We start from the raw sequence: 22,814 nt of genomic DNA, 5'->3' as shown, positions 1-22,814 counted from the left end.
TTGTGGCCATTTTCAGAATCTTCCATACATTAAGAATCTGAATGAGAATTTGCTTTCCAGTGTCAAATAGGATCCTGCCACTCTCCAGATTATAAACTTCCCTTGGAATCTTTGATCTTCAGAATAAACTCCAGAACTCTCAGTATGACATAGACTGGTCTCTGCCTACCTCACATCAGCAGTGCTTATTCACAATATCCTGGGCTCCATCATGCAGAACTATTTTATCTTCATCCCTCCTGTACCTTTGCCCAACTTGAGAAAATAGTAAGAGATCTTTATCTTCATCCCTCCATGTTTTTGCTTTGATTTGTACTGAAACCCAATATTTCCCTTGATTCACTATGTCCTTGCTTGTTCCCACCCCCCAAAAATAAAGTGGCTCTTTTTCTTGGAAACATGCTACCAGCCATTGGGCTTCACATTTGTGTGGTAATCCTTAAGAGAAAGGTCACTGTTCTCTTGCACCTGCAACACTTGGGAGGAGCAGCCCCTCCTTTTCTCCCTCATCTTTTGTGGTCTATCCACCAAGACTGTTCCTTTCCCTGAGGAGGAAGCCAACCTGTGATTGGGCAGTAAGTCACAGGTGAGTTGGGAGGTAAAAGACTCTATCATATCCTCCAATCAGCAGCTTCACCTTTGCAAAGGTTTGGGCCCAGGCTTGCTATAAAAAAGCAGATAACTCCACCCTCTCTTAGGTAATTGATTCTCATTTCTATTAGGTAGACTCTGGACAGACCAAGAGTGATGTCCTACATCCTGTGTACCTGTGTCTGAAATGTTTTTCTTCTCCTTTTCATTAATCTGTCCTTTCAATTGATACTCACTGAATGCCTGCTGCATGCCGTTGTGCTAGATGGTGAAGATATAATGAAAAATTAGATCAACCCTGTCCCTGTTCTGATGGTGTTTGTAAGTCAAAATGATTCTCTTGTAAAGTCTTTCTCCATTTCATTTCCATCCCATCCCTACTTCCTACAGCCAAGTGTATCTTTTAATCTTTGATGTTACTACAATTTTAGCCCATTTGTCATTTCCCAGGGGAAGTATATATACACACACACACACACACACACACACACAGGCTTGCTTCCCTAAGCCACACCTGCCAGGAGAAGGATGATAATGCAACAGTAAGGAAAAGGCACTTTTGAATCAGAGCTCACACAGAAGAATTACTATGACTCCAATCCCTTAACTTTCCTTCCTCCCCCTTCAGGATCCCTGAAAGTTCATGTATTCTTTTGGGTGAATAGCAAAGTGCTTTCCTGGTAGGTCAAGGACTGATTTCTATTTTCTTCCTTGTGGCTATAGCCAGAGCTGCTGACTGTCTTGGACTCAGCTTTCGAGACCACAGGCCCTTGATTCTAACACTCACTGCAGCTCTGTAGCTCTGGTTGGGGTGGGAAGCAGGCACTTCTCTGGAGTCAAAGCTGTCCATTTAGCTCTTTGATGTAGCAGTGCTACAAGTTCAGTTTTCTTATGGGAATTTTTTAAAGAGTTTTGGAACAAGTTAACCTAGATCTAATTCAGAGAACATTTTAATGGATCCATCCTTTTTTTTTTTTTTTTTTTTTGCTCTTTAAGGTATATTATTATTATTATTTTGTATGTACTTGCTATGTGCCAAACTTACTTCCTCTCTTTTTCTTTTTTTTTTTGAAGATTTTATTTATTTATTTGAGACAGAGAGAATGAGAGACAGAGAGCATGAGAGGGAGGAGGGTCAGAGGGAGAAGCAGACTCCCTGCTGAGCAGGGAGTCCGATGCAGGACTCGATCCTGGGACTCCAGGATCATGACCTGAGCCGAAGGCAGTCGCTCAACCAACTGAGCCACCCAGGCGCCCTCCTCTCTTTTTCTTTATGAATTTTATTTTTCAGTTGAAAATATGGAATGCTTCTCAAATTTGTGTGTCATCCTTGCACAGGGGCCACGCTAATCTTCTCTGTATTGTACATGTGCTGTTGAGTGAGCATTAAACATACTTCTTCTTTAATACTTAGTGATCCTAACAAATCTACCCATTTTATGGGTGAGAGATCAAAGGCCCAGAAAAGAGCTTTGCTCAAAGACAAGTAATCCTCTCCCTGTCCCTCAGTCTTATTCCTAGGGTCCCAGGCTGGATTTTCAGCTCGGACATTCATCAAGTTCTAAAGCAAAGAGGTTTGCTGGTGGCCTTTGGGGCTCTCTAAGAAGCCTTGTTAGCAAACATATTAGGTCTCACCTCTTCCTCAACACGGTTTGACTTATTCCACTGTACTGTCTTCATTTGTTGAGGGGCCTTTGATTGGCTGAACTGTGAAGAAGCACTCCATCCTTTTCATCTCTGGAGTCTTAGAGCCCAGCTCAGGGTCTGGCCGATTGTAATGAATTAACCTATTGGAAAATTGAGGATGAGACATACTCTGGCTCTTTGCTGTAGTCTATGATAGCAATCTGATCCAAGTCCCTAAGGAAGTGTACCCGAGTAGACCTGTGAGTATCAAGGGACAAATAATCACCTTCCTAGTTCCCAAGCCTCTGACCTTATAGTGGAACCACCTTGCCTGCTATGCATCAGAAATAGAACATAAATAATAATAGCTGCTATTTATGATATGGTGATTGTGTGCCTAATGCAACTGCAAACTAATTACATGTATTATCACATTTAGTCTTAACACCCCTTAAGAAGGCATTGCATTTTTCCCATTTTATAAATGAGGACACTAAAGCACAGGAAAACTAAGTAACCTGCTAATGTCACATTTCAAATGACAGAGCTAGGCTTTAAATCAAGGCACTATGATTCCAGTACTTGAGTCTATAAAAGAGAGATGACAAAACAATCTCTTCATGACATTTCAGAAAATGTCTTGAAAACCACATGGGACTTTGCTTTGTTTTAGCATTAACAAGACAGGGCAGTAGGACTGGAGCTGACTCAGTAGTGAGTCAGGAGTCCCAGATTCCCATCCTGACTCTGACAATTTCTATAGGCTTCTTGGACTATAATGTCTTTATTTGTACAATGATAGATGGAGCTAGTTGGTATCTGATGTCATTTGTAAATATCTTCTTCCATTCTGTCGGTTGTCTTTTGGTTTTGTTGACTGTTTCTTTTGCTGTGCAAAAGATTTTTATCTTGATGAAGTCCCAATAGTTCATTTTTGCCCTTGCTTCCCTTGCCTTTGGTGATGTTTCTAGGAAGAAGTTGCTGTGGCTGAGGTCAAAGAGGTTGCTGCCTGTGTTCTCCTTTAGGATTTTGAAGGACTCCTGTCTCACACTGAGGTCTTTCAACCATTTTGAGTCTATTTTTTTGTGGTGTAAGGAAATGGTCCAGTTTCCTTGCATATGGTTGTCCAATTTTCCCAACACCATTTGTTGAAGAGACTGTCTTTTTTCCATTGGACATTCTTTCCTGCTTTGTCAAAGATTAGTTGATCTTGGAGTTGAGGGTCCATTTCTGGGCTCTCTATTCTGTTCCATTGATCTATGTGTCTGTTTTTGTGCCAGGACCATACTGTCTTGATGATGACAGCTTTGTAATAGAGCTTGAAGTCCAGAATTGTGATGCCGCCAGCTTTGCTTTTCTTTTTCAACATTCTTCTAGCTATTCGGGTTTTTTTCTTGTTCTATACAAATTTTAGGATTATTTGTTCCATTTCTTTGAAAAAAGTGGATGGTATTTTGATAGGGATTGCTTTGAATGTGTAGATTGCTCTAGGTAGCATTGACATCTTCACAATATTTGTTTTCCAATCCATGAGCATGGAACACTTTTCCATTTCTTTGTGTCTTCCTCAGTTTCTTTCATGAGTATTTTATAGTTTTCTGAGTACAGATTCTTTGCCTCTTTGGTTAGATTTATTCCTAGGTATCTTATGGTTTTGGGTGCAATTGTAAATGGGATCAACTCCTTAATTTCTCTTTCTTCTGTTTTGTTGTTGGTGTAGAGGAATGCCACTGATTTCTGTGCATTGATTTTATATCCTGCCACTTTACTGAATTCCCATATGAGTTTTGGGGTGGAGTCTTTTGGGTTTTAAACACAAAATGTAAAGAGTGAGAGTTTGACTTCCTCTTTGCCAATTTGGATGCCTTTTATTTCTTTTTGTTGTCTGATTGCTGTGGCTAGGACTTCCAATACTATGTTGAATAGCACTGGTGATAGTAGACATCCCTGCCATGTTTCTGACCTTAGGGGGAAAGCTCTCAGTTTTTCCCCATTCAGAATGATATTTGCTGTAGGTTTTTCATAGATGGCTTTTATGATATTGAGGTATGTACCCTCTATCCCTATACTCTGAAGAGTTTTGATAAAGAAAGGATGCTGTACTTTGTCAAATGCTTTTTCTGCATCTATTGGGAGGATCATATGGTTCCTGTTCTTTCTTTTATTAATATATTGTATCATATTAGTTGATTTGTGGATGTTGAACCAACCTTGCAGCCCAGGGATAAATCCCACTTGGTCGTGGTGAGTAATCCTTTTAATGTACTGTTGGATCCTACTGGCTAGTAATTTGGTGAGAATTTTTGCATCCATGTTCATCAAGGATATTGGTCTGTAATTGTCCTTTTTGATGGGGTCTTTGTCTGGTTTTGGATTCAAGGTAATGGTGGCCTCATAAAACGAGTTTGGAAGTTTTCCTCCGATTTCTATTTTTTGGAAGATTTTCAGAAAATAGGTATTAATTCTTTAAATGTTTGGTAGAATTCCCCTGAGAAGCCATCTGGCTCTGGGGTTTTGTTTGTTGGGAGATTTTTGATTACTGCTTCAATTTCCTTAGTGGTTATAGGTCTGTTCAGGTTTTTTACTTCTTCCTGGTTCAGTTTTGGTAGTTTATATATCTCTAGGAAAGCTTCCATTTCATCCAGATTATCTAATTTGCTGGCCTAGAGTTGCTCATAATATGTTCTTATAATTGTTTGTATTTCTTTGGTGTTGGTTGTGATCTCTCCTCTTTCATTCATGATTTTATTTATTTGAGTCCTTTCTCTTTTCTTTTTGGTAAGTCTGGCCAAGGGTTTATCTTATTAATTCTTTCAAAGAACAAGCTCCTAGTTTCGTTGATCTGTTCTACTGTTCTTTTGGTTTCTATTTCATTGATTTCTGCTCTGATCTTTATGATTCCTCTTCTCCTGCTGGGTTTAGGCTTTATTTGCTGTTTTTTCTCTAGCTCCTTTAGGTGTAGGGTTAGGTTGTGTGTTTGAAACCTTTCTTGTTTCTTGAGAAAGGCTTGTATTGTTATATACTTTCCTTTTAGGACCTCCTTTGCTGCTTCCCAAAGATTTTGAACAATTGTGTTTTCATTTTCATTTGTTTCCATGAATTTTTAAAAATTCTTCTTTAATTTCCTGATTAACCCATTCATTCTTTAGTAGGATGCTCTTTAGCCTTCATGTATTTGAGTTCTTTCTGACTTTCTCTTTGTGACTGAGTTTTAGTTTCCAGCACTGTGGTCTGAAAATATGCAGGGAATGATCCCAATCTTTTGGTACTGGTTGAGACCTGATTTGTGACTAAGGATGTGATCTATTCTGGAGAATGTTCCATGGGCACTAGAGAAGAATGTGTATTCTGTTGCTTTGGGATGGAATGTTCTGAATATGTCTGTGAAGTCCATTTGGTCTAGTGTGTCATTTAAAGTCTTTATTTCCTTGTTGATCTTTTGCTTAGATGATCTGTCCATTTCAGTGAGGGGGGTGTTAAAGTCCCCTAATATTATTGTATTGTTGTTGATGTGTTTCTTTGCTTTTGTTATTAATTGGCTGCTCCCATATTAGGGGCATAGATATTTACAATTGTTAGATCTTCTTGTTGGATAGACCCTTTAAGTAGGATATAGTGTCCTTCCTCATCTCTTATTACAGTCTTTCGTTTAAAATCTGATTTGTCTGATATAAGGATTGCCACACCAGCTTTCTTTTGGTGTCCATTAACATGGTAAATAGTTTTTTACCTCCTCACTTTCAATCTGGGGTGTCTTTGGATCTAAAATGAGTCTCGTGCAGACAGCATATCGATGGGTCTTGTTTTTTAATCCAATCTGATAGCCTGTGTCTTTTGATTGGGGCATTTAGCCCATTTACATTCAGGGTAACTATTGAAAGATATGGATTTAGTGCCATTGTATTGCCTGTAAGGTGACTGTTACTGTATATTGTCTGTGTTCCTTTCTGGTCTGTTACTTTTAGGTTCTCTCTTTGCTTAGAGGACCTCTGTCAATATTTCTTGTAGAGCTGGTTTCGTGTTTGCAAATTCCTTTAGCTTTTGTTTGTCCTGGAAGCTTCTTATTTCTCCTTCTATTTTCAATGACAGCCTGGCTGGATATAGTATTCTTGGCTGCATATTTTTCTCATTTAGTGCTCTGAATATATCATGCCAGTCCTTTCTGGCCTGCCAGGTCTCTGTGGATAGGTCTGTTGCCAATCTAATGTTTCTACCATTGTAGTTTACATATCTCTTCTCCTGAGCTGCTTTCAGGATTTTCTCTTTGTCTCTGAGACTCGTAAGTTTTAGTCTTAGATGTCGGGGTGTTGACCTATTTTTATTGATTTTGAGAGGGGTTTTCTGTGCCTCCTGGATTTTGATGCCTGTTTCCTTCCCCAGTTAGGAAAGTTCTCTGCTATGATTTGCTCCAATATACCTTTTGGCCCCCTCTCTCTTTCTTCTTCTGCGATCCCAATTATTCTCATATTGTTTCATTTTATGGTATCACTTATCTCTCGAATTCTGCCCTCATGATCCAGTAGTTGTTTATCTCTCTTTTTCTCAGCTTCTTTATTCTCCATCATTTGGTCTTCTATATGACTAATTCTCTCTTCTGCCTCCTTTATCCTAGCAGTTAGAGCCTCCATTTTTTATTGCACCTCATTAATAGCCTTTTTGACTTCAACTTCTTTAGATTTTAGTTCTTTTATTTCTCCAGAGAGGGTTACTCTAATATCTTCCATGCCTTTTTCAAACCCAGCTAGTATTTTAAAAATCATCATTCTGAACTCTAGTTCTGACATCTTACTAATGTCCATATTGAGTACATCCCTGGCAGTCAGTACTGCCTCTTATTCTTTTTGTTGAGGTGATTTTTTCCATCTTGTCATTTTGTCCAGAGGAGAATAGATGAATGAGAGAACAAAATGCTAACAGTGTAACAATGACCCCAGAAAAATGTACACTAAACAAATCAGAAGAGACCTGAAACTGGGGGAAAAGAAAGGGAGAGAAACAAGAAAAAAAAAAAAAAAAAAGAAAAAAAAAGAATATGATCAAATATCATCAGGCTGGTGCATATATCAGTGCCACACATGAGATTTGGGGCGTATTTTGGTCCGTTAGAAGAAAGTGCCTCCCAAAATTTTAAAGAAAGAAAAACTTATATATGTACAAAAATAAGGGTAAATATGATGAAGGGTTGGAATATGATGGTAAAGGATGAAAATTATAAAAGATTTTATAAAAGGGATTTATAAGAAGTTGGTTGAAAAAAGAAAGAAGAGGAATTAAAAAAAAAAAAAAGGAGAGAATGTGATCAGGATGGTGACTAGAACAAAGCCATACCCTAGAGATGTAGGGTATATTTTGGTCTGTTAGAAGAAACTGTATCTCAAAATTTTAAAGAGAGAACAACTTATATATATACCAAAAATAAGGTTAGCTACAATGAAGGGATAGAATATGACTCTAAAAATGAAAAATAAAAAAGATTTTTAAAAAAGGAATTGATAAGACATCGGTTGAAAAAGGGAAAAAGAAAAATTAAAAAAAAAAAGAAGAAAAGGAAAAAGAGAATTAAAAAAAATTAACTTTGAAAGACTAAAGAATCATGGGGAAAAAAAGTCATAAATTCTATGTGCTGTAGTCCCCTAGTGCTGGCGTTCTGCCATTCTCATTGATTGGTAAACTTCGTCTTGCATGGCTGGTCTTGCTGATCTTCTGGGGGAAGGGTCTGTTTCAGTGGTTCTCAAATGTCTTTGTTGGAGGTGGAATTGCCCCGCCCTTGCCCCATCCCGGCTAAGTAATCTGCTGGGGTTTGCTCTTGGGAGCTTTTGTTCCCTGCAAGCTTTCCGTACAGCTTTGGAGGATGAGAGTGAAAATGTGGCCTCCCAGTCTCCACCCCTGAGCACTCAAGGCCCCACTCCTCAGTGAGGCCCCAGAGAGAAGCAGTCAATCACTCCTGTCGCCCCGGTATCCGGCCACACTCCATGCTCACCTGGCCTGTAACCGAGTGTTTCTATCTCTGGCACATGACCCCATGTGGAGTCTCCAAACCCAGCAGATCCCTGCAGTGCACTCCCGTGCCACTCCTCCCGGGGGAGGAAGGGGAGTCTCCCCAGATCTGCAGCTTGTGCGTCCCTGCCAGAAGAGCAGTGGCCCAACTGTGCTGCGGATCACGGTTTATGGCAACCCCGAGCTGAGAGCTCACTCCTCTGGTCCGTCTCTGCAGCTGGCTTCCCTGCTCTAATACCTGGGAGCCCTGCCACACTCAGGCACCCCCAGTCTTCCTGTGACCCCCACGGGTCCCTAGACCACACTGTCCCAGCGAGGGTTCCACCCCCCACTTAGCCACTGAAGCGACATCCCTCAGAGGAGTAGACTTCTAAAAGTTCTGATTTTGTGCTCCACTCTCTATCACTTGCCAGTAGCGGCTGAAGGAGGCCCCCTCCCCCGTTGTCTATATTCCCAAATATTGCCTTGGATTCACTTCTCTGCACATCCTACCTTTCAGAAAGTGGTCTCTTTTCTGTTCAGAGAGTTGCTGCTATTCTTTCCTTTGATCTCCTGTTGAGTTTGTAGGTGTTCAGAATGGTTTGATCCCTATCTAGCTGAATTCCTGGGACCAGACGAAATTTAGGTCTCCTACTCCTCCACCATCTTGCTCCTCCCCTGTTATACTGTTTCTTTATTCTCTTGTCCTCTTATGGTTCCTCCTTCTTGTCCTTTTAAAAATTTCTTTCCACAGACCCATACCTCTAAAACAAATAATACATTATATGTAAAAAAAAAAAAAAAAGAAGAAGAAGAAGAAGAAGAAGAAGATAGCAGGAAGGGAAAAACGAAGGGGGGGAAATCGGAGGGGGAGATGAACCATGAGAGACTATGGACTCTGAGAAACAAACAGAGTTCTAAAAGGGAGGAGTGTGGGGGGATTGTTTAGCCTGGTGATGGGTATTAAAGAGGACACGTACTGAATGGAGCACTGGGTGTTATACGCAAACAATGAATCATGGAACACTACAACAAAAACTAATGATGTAATGTATGGTGATTAACATAACATAATAAAATAAAAAAAACCCTTTCTTTCCAATACTAATGTATATCCTCCCTATATCCAGAAAGGATTTACTCATGTACATAGACTACCAAAAGAGCAATTCATTCCAGATATACACCCATTAGAAATAAGTACACTTATCCACCAAAATAATTATATACAAATGTTCATATTAGCTTTATTCATAATACTCTCAAGCTAGAAACAATCATATACCCATCAACAGAAACATAGATGAAACAAAAATTGTGATATATTTATATAATGAAATAGTACACAGGAATATAAGGGAAAAACTACTGATAAGCACAATAACAAGATGGATTTCAAAGACATTATATTAAATAAGAGAAGCCAGACACAGGAAATTGTGCACTCTCTGATTCTATTTATATAAAGTTCAAGGATGGTCAAAAATAATGTAACAGAAGTCAAATGATGGAGTTGGGATTGAGAGCTTTGATTGGGAAGGGATGCAAGCACATGAGAGTATGAAAATATTCGATATCTTGTTCTGGGTGGTGGTTATAAGGGTGTGTAAATATGCAAACATGCATAAACCTGTGTACTTTTTAAGTACATAAATTATACATATGTTTAAAACAATTCTTTAAAAGAGCAGTAGAAAAGCTGGAACTATGCCAATGGAAAGAAAAATTAACATACCCCCAAAACCTAGGCTAATAGAATTGCTATCATTGAATACCAAATTTAATTCTGAGATAGCAGCCAATGAAAAAAAATTAATCACTTGTCACTCATTTTTTTAAAATAAAAAGAAAATCATCAAGAGAAAGAGATTTTAGAAGTGACATTTTCCCGGTAAAATTAACTTATCATGTAGTCTTTTAAATGAAAGACATTGGACAATATAATGGACAAAATCTCTGATAGTAACACAGCAGAAATATTGAAATATCTTAATATGCCCATTTTTTCTACCAGGCTTTCATAAAGATGACATTTATGATGAAACGTAATGAAAAGATTTTCTTAGAGGAGAAGCTAATGAGTTCCAGGTGATCATGACTTACCTAACAGCCCAGAGACAGGACTTTGACCAACATGTCTCACTGTGACATGTACAGAAACCACCTGGGGATCTTGTTAAAATTTGATGAAGATTCAGCAAGTTAGGTTTAGGGTTGAGATTCTGTGTTTTTAGCAAATCCCTGGGTGATGCAGTTGTTGTTGGAACAAGGACCACACTTTGAGTAACAAGGGCTTAGACCACTCAGGAGGTGTGAACTCAACATTCGTATTATTTGTATTGGGGATGTTTGCTAAAAATCAGATTTCTGGACTCCCTCTCCATAGGAGGTGGCACCAAAGATGCTTTTTCTTCTTTAATAAATCTCAAGAAGATTATGGCATACACTAAAATTGTATAGCCACAGACTTAGACAAATAGACTTGTGGCAGGTCCCTTACAGTTTTCCAGTAATTATAATTTTGTATCTGGTTTCACATATCAGGAGAAAGGAAGAGAAAGGAAAAGAATGCATTTTCAATATCTTATATACATCAGTCACTTAGTGGGTGTGCAATTAACCTTAGTTAGTTTAATCCTAATGAATATCCTATGAGGTGGGAATTATTTTCAATATTTTAGAGTTAAAAATAATAATTGATCATTATTCAGCATCTACTATGTCCTAGACATTGTAATAAATGCTTTAAAAGTACCATCTCAAAGAGCAGCATAATGAAATAGGTTCTGTTGGATCATCTCCATTTTATAGCTCAAATAATGACACCCCTCTGACTTTCTAGAACTCAGGCCTCCATCCCTGCATGTAGGGCTTCTCTCAATTGACATCTTATAGGGAGGCCAGGTTACAACCCAGATATTTTTTACTTATTTATTTATTTTGCTTCAACTATAACAATTTGATCAATTAGCACATTTTATTTTCCTTTCATTTTGCTGTTATTACTCCATCCTTCAATTATTTTGCTCTGAGGAGTACCACTGAAAAGACTTAGAGTATTAGATTATAATTGTTAACATCTGTATAGTATTTTACAGTTTATATATAGATTGTGTACAAAATATTTTAGCTGATTTGATTCTCCAAACTACATGTATCCTTATCTTATGAATGAGGAAAACAAGTACCAGGAAAATAGAATTAATTATCTGTATTTCAGGTGTCAAACTTCTCACTCCGAATCTGTGAGCTACCCCTAGGTTGGTCAGCCAAGGGAAGAGAGAGAAGAATGTGGAAAGTGGGAAAAGCAATCGCTTGGGAATCAGCAGTATTGCATTTTGGTCCTAGCCCTGCCAATAGCTGGATGCAACCTTGAGCAGTCTGGTTTCTCTCTTTGAGCCATAACTTATTCAATCTTAAAGCAAGGAATTATAGTAGACTTGATATTTTTAAATAGGGTTGGCTCATTTTTATCAAAACTTTTTCTTTAAAAGAAATATTACAATGGACTACTAAATCATAAAGCAAATCCTACAGTAGACAGTTAAACACTGAACACTGAGAACCCATCACTTTCCAATTTAGGGCAGGGCAAGAATTGCACCTGTTTTGTTCACTAAGTTCCTAGATCATTGTTTAATACATAGTAGGTACTCATTAAATACTTTTGAATGAACAAACCACCTTTAGGGATTCCTTGGAGCTCCCTGGGGCACAGTGTAAAGACTGTTGGATCAACAGGTGTCAAGCTTCTTTGTGGTCCTAAGAGGCCACATTTCTTAGAAACTAAAACTTTTCATAAGAGTTCAGACAAAAAGTAGATATTTCTCCGAATATCTCTTCTATACAGGGACCTCAGGTGTTTCCAGGTAAAGTCATTTCCACAAAGACAGAATTCTGCAGTACTACTTTTCACATTATGGTGTATGATATGCTTAAGGACTGGGCAATTTGTTCTATATTCTTTCTCAAGCGACTATCAACCGAATAAGACAAAAATTGGATTTACTTAGTGACTTCTCTTTTATTTTTTTTTCTTTACTGTGAATGCTGTGGACAAATCTTTTCCCCTCCAACTCTTCCAAAAAATTCTTGGGTCCTCATAGAAACTAGTTTTACTTGTATGTTGTCTACATATCTAACTATGACACAACTGATAACTTTATTCTTCTATTTTTAGATTTTTAAAGAAGTTTTATAATGAAAAATTTCAAAAATACAAAAGAGTGGGATGAATTACTAGCACAATATTTAGGATTATTTAGAATCATTTAGAATTATGAATACAATGCATTCTCATACACTCTTAGATTCTACATTGCCAGGAGTTTGTCTCATTTACTTTACCTACCCCCATTTTCCTTCATGAAGAATTTCAGAGTAGATTAAGACACCATATCATTTCAGTCCTATTTTGGCATACTGTCAAGATTTTCCTTTCTTTTATTTTGGGCAAGAAGAAAATTTAAACTTTGGAAAGGAGAGTGCACATAACTCACTTTCACTTATATTTTAAATTGACTCAGTTATATAACTGGATAAATTGATGAGTGATTGCTTACATTCATTGAAATACTTATGTAAACATATATAATATATTATACCTATATGCATATATATTACACATATAATATATAATACATAATAAATATGTATAGCTTAGTATTGTGTAGAAGTCACTATCTATATTTTCTTATTTAATCACTATAACTATTTCTAAGGTAGAACTACTTCTCTATTTTATACATGAGAGAACAGAGACTAGAAAATAAGTGGATTTGGGCTTGACCTCAGAGCCTATGCTGTGCACAGCCTGCCATATTGCAGCTGAGATTTAGTTTTTTTTTTTTTTTTTTTTAATTTTTTTATTCTTATGTTAATCCCCTTACATTACAACATTAGTTTTAGATGAAGTGTTCCATGATTCATTGTTTGTGCACAACACCCAGTGCTCCATGCAGAATGTGCCCTCCTAAATACCCACCACCAGGCTAACCCATCCTCCCACCCCCCTCCCCTCTAGAACCCTGTTTGTTTTTCAGAGTCCATCGTCTCTCATGGTTCGTCTACCCCTCCGATTTCCCCCGCTTCATTCTTCCCCTCCTGCTACCTTCTTCTTCTTCTTCTTCTTTTTTTTTTTTCTTAACATATATTGCATTATTTGTTTCAGAGGTACAGATCTGAGATTCAACAGTCTTGCACAATTCACAGCGCTTACCAGAGCACATACACTCCCCAGTGTCTATCACCCAGTCACCCCATCCCTCCCACCCCACCCCCCACTCCAACAACACTCAGTTTGTTTCCTGCGATTAAGAATTCCTCATATCAGTGAGATCATATGATACATGTCTTTCTCTGTTTGACTTATTTCACTCAACATAATACCCTCCAGTTCCATCCACGTTGTTGCAAATGGCAATATCTCATTCCTTTTGATGGCTGCATAATATTCCATTGTATATATATACCACATCTTCTTTATCCATTCATCTGTCGATGGACATCTTGGCTCTTTCCACAGTTTGGCTATAGTGGACATTGCTGCTATAAACATCGGGGTGCACGTACCCCTTCGGATCCCTACTTTTGTATCTTTGGGGTAAATACCCAGTAGTGCAATTGCTGGATCATATGGTAGCTCTATTTTCAACTTTTTGAGGAACCTCCATACAGTTTTCCAGAGTGGCTGCACCCGTTTGCATTCCCACCAACAGTGTAGGAGGGTTCCCCTTTCTCCGCATCCCCGCCAACATCTGTCGTTTCCTGACTTGTTAATTTTAGCCATTCTGACTGGTGTGAGGTGATACCTCATTGAGGTTTTGATTTGGATTTCCCTGATGCCGAGCGATATTGAGCACTTTTTCATGTGTCTGTTGGCCATTTGGATGTCTTCATTGGAAAAATGTCTGTTCATGTCTTCTGCCCATTTCTTAATTGGATTCTTTGTTCTTTGGGTGTTGAGTTTGATGAGTTCTTTATAGATTTTGGATACTAGCCCTTTGTCTGATATGTCATTTGCAAATATCTTCTCCCATTCTGTCGGTTGTCTTTTGGTTTTCTTAACTGTTTCCTTTGCTTTGCAAAAGCTTTTTATCTTGATGAAGTCCCAATAGTTCATTTTTGCCCTTGCTTCCCTTGCCTTTGGCGATGTTTCTAGGAAGAAGTTGCTTCGGCTGAGGTCAAAGAGGTTGTTGCCTGTGTTCTCCTTTAGGATTTTGATGGACTCCTGTCTCACATTGAGGTCTTTCAGCCATTTGGAGTCTATTTTTGTGTGTGGTGTAAGGAAGTGGTCCAGTTTCATTCTTCTGCATGTGTCTATCCAATTTTCCCAACACCATTTGTTGAAGAGACTGTCTTTGTTCCATTGGACATTCTTTCCTGCTTTGTCGAAGATTAGTTGACCATAGAGTTGAGGGTCCATTTCTGGGCTCTCTATTCTGTTCCATTGATCTATGTGTCTGTTTTTGTGCCAGTACCATGCTGTCTTGATGATGACAGCTTTGTAATAGAGCTTGAAGTCCGGAATTGTGATGCCACCGGCTTTGCTTTTCTTTTTCAATATTCCTCTGGCTATGCGGGGTCTTTTCTGGTTCCATACAAATTTTAGGATTATTTGTTCCATTTCTTTGAAAAAAGTGGATGGTATTTTGATGGGGATTGCATTGAATGTGTAGATTGCTCTAGGTAGCATTGACATCTTCACAATATTTGTTCTTCCAATCCATGAGCATGGAACGTTTTTCCATTTCTCTGTGTCTTCCTCAATTTCTTTCATGAGTATTTTATAGTTTTCTGAGTAAAGATCCTTTGTCTCTTTGGTTAGATTTATTCCTAGGTATCTTATGGTTTTGGGTGCAATGGTAAATGGGATCGACTCCTTAATTTCTCTTTCTTCTGTCTTGTTGTTGGTGTATAGGAATGCCACTGACTTCTGTGCATTGATTTTATATCCTGCCACTTTACTGAATTCCTGTATGAGTTCTAGCAGTTTTGGTGTGGAGTCTTTTGGGTTTTCCACATAAAGTATCATATCATCTGCAAAGAGTGAGAGTTTGACTTCTTCTTTGCCAATTTGGATGCCTTTGATTTCTTTTTGTTGTCTGATTGCTGTGGCTAGGACTTCCAATACTATGTTGAATAGCAGTGGTGATAGTGGACATCCCTGCCGCGTTCCTGACCTTAGGGGGAAAGCTCTCAGTTTTTCCCCATTGAGAATAATATTTGCTGTAGGTTTTTCATAGATGGCTTTTATGATATTGAGGTATGTACCCTCTATCCCTATACTCTGAAGAGTTTTGATCAAGAAAGGATGCTGTACTTTGTCAAAAGCTTTTTCTGCATCTATTGAGAGGATCATATGATTCTTGTTCTTTCCTTTGTTAATGTACTGTATCACATTGATTGATTTGCGGATGTTGAACCAACCTTGCAGCCCAGGGATAAATCCCACTTGGTCATGGTGAATAATCCTTTTAATGTACTGTTGGATCCTATTGGCTAGTATTTTGGTGAGAATTTTTGCATCCATGTTCATCAGGGATATTGGTCTGTAATTCTCCTTTTTGATGGGGTCTTTGTCTGGTTTGGGGATCAAGGTAATGCTGGCCTCATAAAATGAGTTTGGAAGTTTTCCTTCCGTTTCGATTTTTTGGAACAGTTTCAGAAGAATAGGTATTAATTCTTCTTGAAATGTTTGGTAGAATTCCCCTGGGAAGCCATCTGGCCCTGGGCTTTTGTTTTTTGGGAGATTTTTGATGACTGCTTCAATTTCCTTAGTGGTTATAGGTCTGTTCAGGTTTTCTATTTCATCCTGGTTCAGTTTTGGTAGTTGATACATCTCTAGGAATGCATCCATCTCTTCCAGGTTATCTAATTTGCTGGCATAGAGTTGCTCATAATATGTTCTTATAATTGTTTGTATTTCTTTGGTGTTGGTTGTGATCTCTCCTCTTTCATTCATGATTTTGTTGATTTGGGTCATTTCTCTTCTCTTTTTGATAAGTCTGGCCAGGGGTTTATCAATCTTGTTAATTCTTTCAAAGAACCAGCTCCTAGTTTCGTTGATCTGTTCTACTGTTCTTTTAGTTTCTATTTCATTGATTTCTGCTCTGATCTTTATGATTTCTCTTCTCCTGCTGGGTTTAGGCTTTATTTGCTGTTCTTTCTCCAGCTCCTTTAGGTGTAGGGTTAGGTTGTGTACTTGAGACCTTTCTTGTTTCTTGAGAAAGGCTTGTATTGCTATATACTTTCCTCTTAGGACTGCCTTTGCTGCATCCCAAAGATTTTGAACAGTTGTGTTTTCATTTTCATTGGTTTCCATGTATTTTTTTAATTCTTCTTTAATTTCCTGGTTGACCCATTCATTCTTCAGTAGGATGCTCTTTAGCCTCCATGTATTTGAGTTCTTTCCGACTTTCCTCTTGGGATTGAGTTCTAGTTTCAAAGCATTGTGGTCTGAAAATAGGCAGGGAATGATCCCAATCTTTTGGTACCGGTTGAGACCTGATTTATGACCTAGGATGTGATCGATTCTGGAGAATGTTCCATGGGCACTAGAGAAGAATGTGTATTCCGTTGCTTTGGGGTGGAATGTTCTGAATATGTCTGTGAAGTCCATTTGGTCCAGTGTGTCATTTAAAGTCTTTATTTCCTTGTTGATCTTTTGCTTAGATGATCTGTCCATTTCAGTGAGGGGGATGTTAAAGTCCCCCACTATTATTGTATTGTTGTCGATGTGTTTCTTTGCTTTTGTTATTAATTGCCTTATATAATTGGCTGCTCCCATGTTAGGGGCATAGATATTTACAATTGTTAGATCTTCTTGTTGGATAGATCCTTTAAGTAGGATATAGTGTCCTTCCTCATCTCTTATTACAGTCTTTGGTTTAAAATCTAATTTGTCTGATATAAGGATTGCCACCCCAGCTTTCTTTTGGTGTCCATTAGCATGGTAAATGGTTTTCCACCCCCTCACTTTCAATCTGGGGGTGTCTTTGGGTCTAAAATGAGTCTCTTGCAGACAGCATATCGATGGATCTTGTTTTTTAATCCAGTCTGTTAGCCTGTGTCTTTTGATTGGGGCATTTAGCCCATTTACATTCAAGGTAACTATTGAAAGATAGGAATTTAGTGCCATTGTATTGCCTGTAAGGTGACTGTTACCGTATATTGTCTGTGTTCCTTTCTGGTCTATGTTGCTTTTAGGGTCTCTCTTTGCTTAGAGGACCCCTTTCAAGATTTCCTGTAGGGCTGGTTTTGTGTTTGCAAATTCCTTTAGTTTTTGTTTGTCCTGGAAGCTTTTTATCTCTCCTTCAATTTTCAATGACAGCCTAGCTGGATAGAGTATTCTTGGCTGCATATTTTTCTCATTTAGTGCTCTGAATATATCCTGCCAGTCCTTTCTGGCCTGCCAGGTCTCTGTGGATAGGTCTGTTGCCAATCTAATGTTTCTACCATTGTAGGTTACATATCTCTTCTCCCGAGCTGCTTTCAGGATTTTCTCTTTGTCTCTGAGACTCGTAAGTTTTACTATTAGATGTCGGGGAGTTGACCTATTTTTATTGATTTTGAGTGGGGTTCTCTGTGCTTCCTGGATTTTCATGCCTGTTTCTTTCCCCAAATTAGGGAAGTTCTCTGCTATAATTTGCTCCATTATACCTTCTGCCCCTCTCTCTCTTTCTTCTTCTTCTGGGATCCCAATTATTCTAATGTTGTTTCGTCTTATGGTATCGCTTATCTCTCGAATTCTGCCCTCATGATCCAGTAGTTGTTTATCTCTCTTTTTCTCAGCTTCTTTATTTTCCAGCATTTCATCTTCTATATTACTGATTCTCTCTTCTGCCTCATTTATTCTAGCAGTTAGCGCCCCCAGTTTTGATTGCACCTCATTAATAGCCTTTTTGATTTCTACTTGGTTGGATTTTAGCTCTTTTACTTCTCCAGAAAGAGTTTCTCTAATAACTTCCATATTTTTTTCAAGCCCAGCTAGTATCTTTAAAGTGATGATTCTGAACTCTAGATCTGACATCGTACTAATGTCCGTATTGAGTAGGTCCCTGGAAGTCGGTACTGCCTCTTGTTCTTTTTGTTGAGGTGATTTTTTCCGTCTCGTCATTTTGTGCAGAGGAGAATAGATTAATGAGAGAACAAAATGCTAGCAGAGTAACCACGTCCCCAGAAAATATACTCTAAACAAATCAGAAAAGACCTGAAGCAGTGGGATAAGAAGGGGAAAGAGAGAAAAAAGAAAAAGAAAAAAAAAGAAAAAGATAAAGATAAAAACAAAAACAAACAAAACAAAACAACAACAACAAAAGAAAAACCAGAATGTGATCAAATATGATCTATATGGTATATAGATCAGTGCCACACACTAGATTTGGGGTGTGTTTTGGTCTTTTAGAAGAAAGTGTCTCCCAAAATTTTAAAGAAAGAAAAAGATATATGTACAAAAATAAGGGTTGATATGATGAAGGGATAGAAAATGACTGTAAAAATGGAAATTATAAAAAATTTTATAAAAGGAATTGATAAGAAGTTGTTTGAAAAAGAAAGAAGAAGATTTAAAAAAAGAAAAAAGAAAAAGAAAAAAAAGGGAGAGGATGTGATCAGGCAGGGGAATAGAAAACACCATATACTAGAGATTTAGGGTATATTTTAATCTGTTAGAAGAAACTATCTCAAAATTTTAAAGAGAGAACAACTTATATATATAAGCCAAAAATATGGGTAACTACTATGAAGGGATAGAATATGACTCTAAAAATGAAAAATAAAAATGTTTTTTTTTTTAAAAAAAGGGATTGATAAGATGTTGTTTGAAAAAGGGAAAAAGAAAAATTCAAAAAGAAATAAAAAGACAAAAAGACAGTTAAAAAAAAATTAACTTTAAAAGACTAAAGAATCATGGTAAAAAAGCTGTGAATTCTATGTGCAGTAGTCCCCTAGCGCTGGAGTTCTGCCGTTCTCATTGATCGGTAAACTTGGTCTTGGCTGGCTGTTCTCGCTGATCTTCTGGGGAGGGGCCTGTTGCCGTGGTTTCCAAATGTCTCTGCCGGAGGCGGAATTGCCCCGCCCTTGCCCCCTCCCGGCTAAGTCATCTGCTCAGGTTTGCTCTCCGGGGCTTTTGTTCCCTGCGAGCTTTCCGTACAGCTTTGGAGGCGGAGCGTGAAAATGGCGGCCTCCCAATCTCCGCCCCGGAGGAGCCGAGAACTCGGGCCTGCTCCTCAGTGAGCCCCCAGAGAAAAGCCGTCAGTCACTCCCGTCTCCCCGGTCTCCGGCTGCACTCCATGCTCACCCGGCCTGTGACCGCGCGTTTCTATCTCTGGCACCCGACCCGGTCTGGAGTCTCCAAACCCAGCAGATCCCTGCGGTGCCCTCCCGCGCGGCTCCTCCCGGGGGAGGAAGGTGAGTCTCCCCGGATCTGCCGCTTGTTGGGTCCCTGCTGGAGGAGCAGGGGCCCGGCTGTGCCGCAGATCACGGTTTATGGCCACCCCGAGCTGAGAGCCCGCGCCTGGGCTCCGCCTCTGCAGCCGGCTTCCCTGCTCCGATACCTGGGAGCTCTGCCGCCCTCAGGCACCCCCGGTCCTTCTGTGACCCCGAGGGTCCTGAGACCACACTGTCCCGGAGGGTTCCACCCCCCGCTTAGCCACCAGAGTGACGTCCCTCGGCGGAGCAGACTTTTAAAAGTTCCGATTTTGTGCTCCGCGGCTCTATCACTTGCCAGAAGCGGCCGACGGAGGCCCCTCCCCCGCCGTCTATCCTCCCGAATATCGCCTCGGATTCCCTTCTCCGCACGTCCTACCTTCCAGAAAGTGGTCGCTTTTCTGTTCAGAAAGTTGTTGCTCTTCTTTTCTTTGATCTCCTGTTGGGTTTGTAGGTGTTCAGAATGGTTTGATCCCTATCCAGCTGAATTCCTGAGAGGAGACGAAATCCAGGTCTCCTACTCCTCCGCCATCTTGCTCCGCCCCCCCAGCTGAGATTTAGTTTTGGCTTAGGATGCACAGCTTTCTTCTGCTTTCCTTTAGAGTTGCAGCAAGTGCTACAAGGACCCTAGATATTATCTGAGGCCATAGGGTTTAGCCCTGGATCATCATTAGAATGACCCCATGTCCAGGTGTTTTCTCAGACCCATCAATTAAATCAGGATTTCTTAAGGAAGGTACCAATTCTGGAATTTTTAGAAGCATCCCAGGTAATAGCAAGGATGGAGAAACTTTGATATATCCTAGGAAAAACTCTCTATATTGAGATGAAAAGTTTAAGGCCCACTGAGATATAAAGGATTTCTTCAATATTTTATAGTTCATTCCTGGTAGATCTGAGCCTAGTCCAGGTATAGGGAAGTGACGTGTTCTCCTTTGGGGTCCATTATTTTGTTGCATGGACAAGATGTATGGATAATATTTGTAATTCAATTTTTGAGAACACACCCTTTATCTACTTTCAGAGACTTAATTTTTCAGTTTACTATGACCCCTAAATCATTGTTCGTCAGGCTGTTTATTTTGTTCCTTGCCATATGTCCATCCCATACCTAGCCCTTTGTCCTGATGATCATGAAACGTCATGTGCTTTAGAAACCTCATGTGCTTTAGAATTTTGTCACATAATGCTTGATTATGTGAGATTAGCTTATTTTTGATTAGGGATGCATTAATGGAATCTTCTGTTTAGTTTCTGAATCTACATGTTAAGAGAAACATGGTTAAGATAGAGATCATCTGGAACAGTGTTGCTCAAAATGCTGGTTGCTACACATTAGCAGGTTATGAAATACATTTGTGAACCATTACCAGCATCTGAAAAAAAAAAATAGACTAGACTAGAATAGAAAATGTGAGAATTCATTGCAGATAATAATTGAGGGGTGTGTGTGTGTGTGTGTGTGCGCATTTGCATACACACATACTAGTCCATAATGTGAATGCATTTGTTTTTCATAAAATGATGATGTAAGAAGTTTGAGAACCATTGTTCTAGAAGATATGACTGAGAAGTATAGGATCTTGAAGGCGTCTTACATAAGAAATGGTATAACAAAGTGAAAACACTGATCCTTTCTCTTAAAATCAGTACTTATTCTCATCTGTCTTCCTTGTATCTTGTGCTCTCTCTTCTCTTATCTTCTTATGCAAAAAGTGCACACACACACATTTACACACACACGTATATATAGTTATGGCTAAATAGAAACATTAGTTCAAAAATTATATGAGACTTGACTTTCAATATTTGGTGATACAGCATTATGTGCAAAATAATTATATTTCTTTCTAAGTAACCTCAGAAGGCAGAACTGAGAGTTTAGGGGACCAGTGTGAATAAATGAAAATCATGGGACACTAGATTTTGGTGCATGTGACCATATTTATAACTTTTGCTGACAAATGTTGTGCCTAATAAGAGAATGACTTCCTGTCTTGTGTAAAAGTATCTCAAGGTGATCATTCGTCAATGATGTTATGTTGGGTTCAAACTTTGGAGCTACAGCTAAGTTGTATTCCAATTTTCTGGGGTCTATAATCAAACATCATTTGTAAAGAGACAGAGGTAAGAAAGAGTACTGCACATTCATAAGATGATTTGGTTCAACTGATTCTGTGTGTCCGATTGTGGATTGTGAGGTGTAGGTGCTGTATAATCAAGGAATGAGGTGCCCATGTAAGAACTTCTAAAGCCAATATAAAATGCTTGATTTTATCCTGAGGTCAGTGGCATATACCATTAGAGTTCTAAGTCTGAGCAATGGTCTGTTCAGATTCGTATTTGGTGTTTGTTTTGGAGAAGGGTTATATTTAGAATGGGTTAGGTGGTGGTTGTCATGGTCCAAAAGAAATGGATGACAGTCTTTAATGATGAGTAATATATAAACAGATTCAGGGGCTATCTTTAGGGTTTAACTGGAAATGGAGAGCAGTGAAGAACAAAACATACATATGGAGTCATAGGTAAGGGCCCAGGCTCTGAAGTCAGAGAAAAGTGCATCCTTCCAGAGTCACAGAAAAGTCAGAACATTCCACATCCTTGCACTACTTCTGAGTTTTGTGCCTGTAGACAAGTGAAGACTCTGAAACTTCATCTATAAAATATGAATAATGGCACTTATTTCATATAATTAATATAAGCATTTGATAAAGGAGGGCATGTAAGTTCTTGACAGCAATTTTTTCTAAAGATTTTATTTTTTAGAGCAGTTTTAGGTTTATAACAAAATCAAGAGGAAGGTACAGAGATTTTCTATATACTCCCTTCCCCCACACATGCAAAGCCTCCTTCATGATCAATATCACTCAGCAGAGAAGTACATTTTTTACTGAGGATGAACCTACATTGACACAGCATAACCTCCCAGAGTCCACAGTTCACCTAAGGGTTTACTCTTGGTGTTGTAGATTCAATGAACTTTAATGAATGCATAATGGCATATATCCATCATTGTAATATCATACAACGTATTTTCACTGTCTTAAAAATCCTCTGTGCTCTGCCTTTTCTTCTCTCCTACCACCATCCCTGGCAACAACTGATTGTTTTTAAAAATTTATTTGGAGAGAGAGAAAGAGCACTCAATGTGGAAGGGCAGAGAGAGAGGGAGAGCGAGTCTCAAGCAGACTCCA

The 22,814-nt window shown here is 38.9% G+C and overlaps 1 non-coding gene across 1 annotated transcript; it reads right to left on the bottom strand.

Annotated features, from left to right (window-relative positions):
- Positions 1-1,884: 1,884 nt before the first annotated feature.
- LOC123849117 (U6 spliceosomal RNA) lies at positions 1,885-1,989 on the bottom strand. Its single transcript, XR_006791955.1, has one exon. It is a non-coding gene; the product is annotated as a U6 spliceosomal RNA (small nuclear RNA).
- Between the last annotated feature and the right edge of the window lie 20,825 nt (positions 1,990-22,814).

This window comes from Mirounga angustirostris, unplaced genomic scaffold (genome assembly GCF_029215605.1).
Source record: "Mirounga angustirostris isolate CCGP_5_RB_7025 unplaced genomic scaffold, mMirAng1.0.hap1 SCAF_2, whole genome shotgun sequence".
In the NCBI taxonomy this organism is placed as follows: domain Eukaryota; kingdom Metazoa; phylum Chordata; class Mammalia; order Carnivora; family Phocidae; genus Mirounga; species Mirounga angustirostris.
The sequence above is the reverse complement of the archived record's forward strand: the minus strand, read 5'-3'. Positions and strand labels throughout refer to the sequence as shown.